The following is a 5,930-nucleotide window of genomic DNA, read 5'->3' as shown; positions in this document are numbered from 1 at the left end:
CTGAGTAAGCATTTAAAAAATGCAGCTAAGCCATTTAGACGGATAACTTTCCCATTATCCATCTAAATGCTTTTGAATATGAATCCCAAAGTAATTTAAAGCGGATAACTTTCCTGTTATCTGTCTAAATAGCTTTTGATTATGTACCCCAAAGTGATTAAAATGCACCAGTCTTGTATCATTTGCAGTAGAATAAGGCTGCTGAAGGCTTCAGCTTTAAGGGTAACAAGCAACGTGCTCATTTAAAAAAATATTTGACCATGCCTTCCTAGACACACTGAAACATATTACTATATAAATTCAGCAAGGAGGTAATTTTAAAAAGAGTTACAAGTGTATATGTAATATACCAGCACAGCAATTTTCAAAATCCTATGGCAATTCAAAGGTGTAAAGTGCACTTTCACATGAATATCCTATGGATAATTCTACAGCATATAGCAGGGGTGGCCATCTTCAGTCCTCGAGAGCCACAAACAGGCTATGTTTTCAGGATATCCCTATTGAATATGCATGAAAGAGATTTACATGCATTGCCTCCATTATATACAAACCTATCACATGCATATTCATGATGGATGTCCTGAAAACCTGGCCTGTTTGTGGCACTCAAGGACCGGAGCTTGCCACCCCTGGCATATAGTGCAGCAATTTTCAAAAGCGTGTAAATGCTTTTAAAAATCAGGCCCTATGTACTTATGTGTTTTTATGCCCTAAATTACTCGTGTTGGAATGAACACTGTTTGTGATGCTTAAAAAAATAGGCATAACTAACTAAATAACAAAAAATATTATTTGTATAAACCGGGGCAGCCGTAACATGATCCCTATCTGCTTAGTTATCAAATGCTCAAATGAACACCCAGAGACATGTGCTTCAAGTGGAAAGGTCACAGTTTTATTCAATTACCTTTGACAGGAGATTCTGGATTATGTACCAAAGTCCATTACTTACATATATGGAAACCAAGGCAAAGCCAATCCAAAGAGGGAGGAGAAGGAGGGAAAAGCCCACCCCAAGCAAGCAAGACCAGGAGTCCTCCCGGAAAATGAAATAGTTCTGAGCCTTCTGGATAGTCTGCACTTTGCAAGCAGGACTGCCAACCCTTTGAGCTATAATATACTAGGGACTGAAGCCCAGGAGACAGAGGACCACAGCTCTTCTATTGTGAGCCTTTTTACAGATTACACTGCCCAAATCTTTGTGCCCCACAACCCACCTAGGCTCAGGAAATCCACCCCAACAGCTGCATAAAAAAACACTGAAACAGCAAATTAGAACAAACATTTGAACAAGTAACCAATCAACATAGTAAGAAAGACTGTGTTCCTTGGTCTAACTAATACAGTTGACTACAGCGTAAGCTGTCCTACATTGAAGATTGGGAAGGATGGAAAGTTCATTTCTAAAAGTCCACCAGCAAGCAGCTCCCTCTCCAGAGACAACGGGGTTACAGCGCCCTGAAGTCAAGGGAGTGGTTTTAAAAAGCATGTGGGGGCTGCAGGAAGGCATGGGTGAGACCTGGTCCAATGGACTGAAACCTGAAAGTTACCTTCTCAGCAACCACATGGTCATGATAGGAGGCTGCTCTGGATGGTAATACCTGAGCACCAGCTCACTCTCTCCTCTTCCTCCTCACCAGCAAAGAATAGAAGGCCAGCACAACAGGAAGTCCAACTTCATGAGTTGCCTGTACACACTGCTTGGTATTGTACTTTAATCAGGGCAGCAATTAGATATCCAAGCCTTGCCTACATTATATCAGACATTCAAATGAACACCCAGAGAAATATTGAAGGTGTAGTTTTATTCAGTTACCCTGACCAGGGATTTTAGACTATGTTCCTGAGCCCTTTATATTTTTACATGGAAATGAACCAAGGCTAAGTGAACCCAAAGGGGGAGGATTGGCCAAACCCCTGGCCTTTCCCAGGAAAGCAAACCAATATTCCTCCAGGGGAAGGAAGTAGGTCTGGGACTTCTGGAGAGCCCATCCCTTGCAAGCAGGACTGCCAGCCCTCCAGATCTAAAATATGGCCTAATCAAGAGTCCCTGGCCTGACACCACACCAAGGCCTGACACCTACATGTCAGATGACCCCAGTCATTCTATTGGGAGTCTTATTGAAGATCACATTGCCCAACCATACACATATTCCCACCCATATTGACTTATTTACCTTACTACAGGACCCAGGCAGTCCCTATAGGTTTGCCCAGGCCCACTCAAACCAAGCTGCGATCTTCACAAAATGCTTCCTTAGATTCCCCCCTCTTTTTATTTTTAACATAGCCATTTTTGAGGCATTGAGGAAGAGGTCCTGACCCAAGGGAGATAGGTGTAAACTGTCAGGCTGATATAGGTCTGCACAATCAGTTGAAGCCCAGTCATGTCTGACAGATGATCCTCCATGCAGAATTATGAATTTGCCTACCTGCTGTCTGACCTTGGTTGCTATGTGAATGTCAGAGGGAAACTGACTTCATTGGTGACAAGAACAATCTCCAACCAGACAATCAAGCCGATGCAATACCTTGCACTCAGACTACTGCACTAGTTAACCTGCGGTTGGACACGTATAATGTGTCCAAAATGCGCGTCCAAACCAGTGCGTAGCTTAATATGGTGGCGATATTAAGTAGGAGGAACCGAAAAAAGGAGTAATGTAAAAAAAAATGTCTTGCTGGTGGACTGGTTAGGAAAACAGATGTTCAGCTAACTAGCGTCCATTTTCAATTTTCCTAACTAGTGGCTATGCACAGGTTAGGGAAATGGATGCTTGTAAAATTGAGCGTCCATTTCCCTAACCCATACACAGCAACTTCTCCTGGGCACCCGATGCCATGGACACCGCTAGAGATACACAATTTATCTCTAGCACGTCCTTTTTAATGTAGTGGCTCATTTGCCTATTGCATTGAGCGCCCAGGAGAGGTGATTGTGCGCATATTAAAAAAAAAGTGCATCCAGTTTGGATGCACGTTTTTAGAGTGTCAGTAAGCATTGGCCTAAATGTGAGTTCCAGGCAACCAAGACATGAGGAGTGCAATGTCATTCCTAATAGCAACCCTCAGCTGCTGCCCAGACAAATCACCCATATCTCTGCCCCCAAGATGAATAACTGAAATATCGAGATGAGCCAACCTAACCAACAACTCATGCGCACCCGGAATCCGGTCATCCCAGTATATTCCCCTATGACCAAGCCATTATATCCACACATTTATTTATTTATTTTCTGTTGCTGCCAATCCCATGTGCGTGCCAAAATGGTCTTTCAGTCCAGAAGATGAATAAGTGTAATAATCCAAATTGGCCAACATCAATTCTAGAGCTTTGCAGGGAAAGAGGAAAAGAATAAGTTCAATGGAGCACAAACTCTGGTGTGCCATCACATTGCCTTATGTAGGATGAGTAGATTGCTGAAAGTAAGCCACCTTGAATGGGAAGAAAGCAACAGACAGTAGCAAATGCAAAAGGGACACCAGATATTAATGGGTGACCAAGCCTACAGGTGTCAAGACTCACACCAGCCTCCCAAGCCCATCCTGCCATTTACTCTCTTAACTAGGAAACTGAAAAAAAGCATTGGACTAACCCTGTGTCTTGGAGAAAAAGGCAAAGCCTGCTAGTTGAGAGTGCACAATGAACCTGGAAACTACCAACCGCCTAACAAAGACAGTGTACTCCACCGCCAGGTAATCAGAAATTGGGCCCTGCTGCAGGGGCCATGGATCCTCACAGCTTGCACCATGCCTCCATGCTCCACACATTCACAGATGATATGGGACTAAGAGTTCCTACTACATCACAGATACAGTTACCTGGAGGAGAACCACTTACAATGTGAGAAACATAGCAATTTGCTTCTGAAAGCCAGGGAAATACTTCGCTCGTGCACTGACATTAAGTTTCAAGTTTATTAAACACATTCCCTCATCTGTTCAGAAAAAGACACTTGGTGGTTTGACAGGTAATAACTTCAATCACTGTCATGTTGTCACTTTGGAATATCCTGCTCCTGTTGCTCAAGTGGTCACCTCACACATGCAAAGCAACCATGATCAGGAAGAGCTCCAGGAAGGTGATACGGCAAGTAACTCCCAAAACTTCCCAGTCTATCACTATTTGGAAGCACACCATGAACTTTGACAGAAAAGCCCAAAACCTACCCCCAGAGGTGTCAGTTTTAAATCACTGCTTGAAGACAGGTGGAGGCAACCATACATTTATTTCATTGAACACAAACAGGTTTTCCCTCATCTGGGTGGTCACCTGAATCCTATGGTGATTCTGGATCACCTCAAGCATCAACTTGCACAAGAACATATGCCCACAAGAAGGTTCCAATAAGCAACCACAAATGGCACAGGGTCTCAAGTACCAAGGTGGACTGTAACTAGCTTGCCTTGTGGCAGCCTAGACACCATTGCTCTGGAATCAAAAACAATGCTGAGAAATATGAGGTAGCTAACTAGACCAAGGAATTTGTCATTAGCCAAAGGAATGCCAAACTCCAAGGCCATTTCCTGAAGCCTTTGGAACAGCTGTGAGATGTGTCAAGCTCCATGTATAGAAAATTGTCCAGATAGTGAATGATGTTGTTCAGAAATTCCTTCAGAGGAACCAATGGCTGCCGCATCCTTTAGTATAGCTACAGTTCCAGGCATTTCATTTGGCAGAGCCGAAGGCAGTAGATCATCTTCGTCAATCACTTCTTCATCAGACACATTATCAACTTTATTTGGAGGTAGCAACACTATGTCTCTTATGTCATCACTTTCTACGGCTTCGTAAATAACGTCGGCTAAACGTTCATATTCTTCTAAGGATTCACCATCTTCACAACTTTGATACTCATCTAAAATGAATGTTAATGCTTCTGCACTGGAAAGTCGTTTCTTAGACATTCTGTAAAGATATAATAGCATATTGAATATTAAATCACTTAAATATAAGGATGTTCCCAAATGGGAACATAGTCACAGTTGTGCCCATTGTTCACATTTGGGAACATCACTGAATCGATGCAATTTACATATCTATAAACATTTTCAATTTTAAAATAATTAAAATCAAAATGATAACTAAACACTTTTGTATAGTTTTCCAGCAAAATTTGTAAAAAAATATTTTATTCTTACCTGCAGAGGAACTTTTTAACCAAAAACACACGTGGCTGTTGTAAAAGGTCAACTTTCAAGATGGCTGCCGCAAACACAGAGTGACTAAATATACCTCAAATGATACCAACGGATGCAAAAACTATTTAAAAACAAAGAATTAGAGTCAATATGGGAATATCTTACTTATCACAAAAATATTAATGTGAAATTTCAATGCTCCCAAATGTGGGCATTGGGCACTGTGGAGCATGTTTTGGGAACTGATATAAGTCTCTCTATACATAGGGATACATTTTAAAAGCAGCGTGCGTGGCGTAGATATGAAATCAGGGGGCGGGGGGGCAGCGCACGCAAGGTGCACTGCCTTCCCCCGAAATAGGAGTGGCCTGAGAGGGAATTTCCCTTCCCCTGGTCTGACTTTCCCACCCCTTCCCACCCCTTCCCCTAACCTTTCTCCCCACTAGCCCTACTCTAAACCCCCCCCCCCAACCTTTATTTTACCTTTTTGCCTGCCTCTGGGCAGGCGCAAGTTGCACGTGCCAGCCAACTGCCAGCACGCGATCCCCAGCACAGCAGCAAATATGGCTGCTGTGCCAGGATCCTGACCATGCCCCCACCCCTCCCCCACCCACGCCCTGCCCCTTCACAGCACCTGCTTGCAGTCTGTCAAACCACCACTTTGTTTGCCATTAGCAGTCACCCTCAAAAAATTACCTCTACCATAGATGGTCTATGCAGACGTCTTCTTCAAAAAGAGGGCAAAGACTTTACCTTCTCACAGGATATACAACTGTACCATTGAA

At 43.1% G+C, this 5,930-nt stretch overlaps 1 long non-coding RNA gene across 1 annotated transcript; it reads right to left on the bottom strand.

Moving 5' to 3' along the window:
• Positions 1-876: 876 nt before the first annotated feature.
• Positions 877-5,524, bottom strand: LOC115094615. The gene is made up of 2 exons (XR_003857594.1): positions 5,146-5,524; positions 877-4,912 (listed from the first exon to the last, which is right to left on the bottom strand). It is a non-coding gene; the product is annotated as an uncharacterized LOC115094615 (long non-coding RNA).
• Between the last annotated feature and the right edge of the window lie 406 nt (positions 5,525-5,930).

The sequence above is a fragment of the Rhinatrema bivittatum genome, chromosome 6, assembly GCF_901001135.1.
Source record: "Rhinatrema bivittatum chromosome 6, aRhiBiv1.1, whole genome shotgun sequence".
NCBI lineage: Eukaryota > Metazoa > Chordata > Amphibia > Gymnophiona > Rhinatrematidae > Rhinatrema > Rhinatrema bivittatum.
This window is presented reverse-complemented; position numbering and strand designations above follow the sequence as displayed.